Raw genomic sequence first — 2639 nt, 5'->3', positions numbered from 1 at the left:
TCCCCTATGCCTCCCACAGAATGATCCCATACTGGAGGTGCAACACTGCTCTCCACTCCTTTTAAAGTGGCTTTAAAACTCAGGGCAACACTGGCATCCACCGCATCCACCAGCTTTTAAAGATTCTGCTAAAAGTCAGTGAAGAATTCCAGATGACCGGTTGCCCAGAGTGAAGTCACAGAGAGTCCCAAGCAGTAGAACTTCTGTTTTCAAAGGGAATCACCTGACTTTGAGAGATGTTCACCTACCTGTAAACTGTCCCAAACCCATACATTGGGATTCATGGGGAGGTTTCTTCATGTGAGAATGATGGATCACAAACTTCATTTCCAGCCCCTCTCTGATCCCTGGAGAACTAAGAAGTAAGGCTAAAACTCCAGGTTTCTAATTGTGACTTGGTCTTTATAGTGACAAATAGATATATCCCCTGTCCCCATTACCTCACAAGGGCACAATGGCTTCTCTGAGTCTAGGGTTTAAGTAAGGTCTTTGTACAGTGAGATAAGATAAGAAGCCCTTCCAGATGTCTGTCCCTGCAAACCCTCCCCAGAGAAAGACCAGCACAAACCACATCTGTTGAGGAGAGAAGTTATTGATGAGTTTCAAAATACCTTCTATACAATTGCATTGTTTTCTGGTGCATTTGAGGTCAAGTTGACATTTGAGTATCACTAGTAAAGAATAAAAATTTTAAGTAAATACCTTGCCAAAAAGCCTTGCTAAACAGTGCAGATTTCCAACTAGGTGTATTTCCTGCTGGCTGACTCCAAGACTAATCCCTTGCTTGTAGCATCAAGAAATCTTTACCCAGTCAATTGCAGACAGAGTACACACTCCTTCCCAAGTCCTGCATCCCATCTGAAGAACACTGGTTTCTCTATTGGGTTCTTCTTGGGAGAATTACTGTCACTGAAAACAATCAATTTTCTCCAATCTATCAGGTAGTGAATGCTCACCAGGACAGGAACACAGGGAGGTGGCAGAAATTAGTCTTGTTGACTTGACCTTAGGTCCGAGTCTCATTTAATGAAAAGCAGACATCTGAGGAAACTTCTCTCTTGAGGAGTTGAGGAACAGACTGAACCCCAGATGGGAACCATCTTTTCCCACACTGGACCAAACCTCATTAGGAATGGCAAATTCCTGGTGGTTAGTCATCATCATGGTTTTTTTTTTTTTTTTAACTTCATGGTTACGTTGTGGACTTAAGATAAACACAAGTGGGTAGTGATCATCAAAATATAAGTTTCTCACATCTGCCTGCACGCATCTGCATATGTCAATTTTTCCAACAAAGAGAATATAGGTACAAAGATCTCTAGGGCCCCAGTGGAAAAATCCATCAATGCTCCATGCTCATTTCAGTGCCTCTATTCCATCCCAACAGAAATCGTAGCTGTGCAAAGCAGAAAAACAAACAGGTGCTAGACTGTCACTATTATCTTCCACCCACTCGCAAGGCTGACACTCCCTCAGCTCATGTCCTCAGGAGGTGAGTGATGAGTCTCTGCAGAACACGCTCCAGGCTTTCTGGCTTCTGCTAAGCTGATTCTCTGTGCAATGCCCCATCCTAGGCTGCCACTCTGGCATTCCCAGGTGAAAAACTTTGCCAGTCCTTCTTGCACACGTCCCCCATATTACACTTCCCTTTTCTGACACTCAGGATTATATTCTCTGACTCCACCAACCCCTAGCAATTCTTGGCCAACATCTCCAGATCTTTCCACAAGAGCTCCAATTTATTATAAAGCAATGTTTTCTTTCAAATTGAATTTGTTGACCAGAGCCCAGTTTCTATTTACAAAGTTTTCTTGAAAAGCATCCACTCCATTAGAACACATTCTAATCTGTAGGAATCATGAATCTAGGCACAGGTCAAGAAAAGGCCCAGGCAAGCGAGGAGCCCTGAGGCTGAAGTCTCTCTACACAATGAGATGAGCCATCCCTCAGGACCCTCAAATATACGCATAACAATAGGAGGAAGACACCAGGTTGGAGGCAGAAGGTCCTGCATTCCAACACCAGCTGCTTACTTTGGAATCTAGAGCACAGGGTTCCAGAAATCACTGTGTTCCTTTTGCCTCTGAAAAACAGCACAAGGAGCAACACTTCCTTCCCATATATCTTGAGCAATGCAGATATGGTGTGTTTATGTAACCACAGTAAAATTGTTGAATATTATTCACTTGGTGAGTGGTAGGTGAACTCCCATTCAACAGTTTTCATTACAATTTGGTGTAGGTGATTTAAATCTACCTTATACAAAAGCAAGTTAGTTATTAACTTGCCAAACAATAATACATGTTTGTATTAGGCAAATGCCATGCAAAGCATATATTCAAAGGTAGTAAAATATCTAAAACAAATTTGAAATAGAATCACACTTAGCCTGTTCCTGTAGATTACAATTATCTTTCTATTTTAATTTTCCAAAAGCCTAGGGAATACTCCAGGTGTAATGGCCTGATTCTGGAGTGAAAGGTGAAAAACATGCAATTTCCAAAGTTCTCAGATTTTGGGGACCTCTTTGAGCTACATCTTCTCCACCTAAAACCCCATTTCATCAACCTACCTCAATGTCATTTGAAAATAACATTCTTTACAATAATTAAAGAAAAACACTTATGTATTTAGTTTAT

Source organism: Sorex fumeus, unplaced genomic scaffold, assembly GCF_029834395.1.
Source record: "Sorex fumeus unplaced genomic scaffold, SorFum_2.1 ptg000007l, whole genome shotgun sequence".
NCBI lineage: Eukaryota > Metazoa > Chordata > Mammalia > Eulipotyphla > Soricidae > Sorex > Sorex fumeus.
This window is presented reverse-complemented; position numbering follows the sequence as displayed.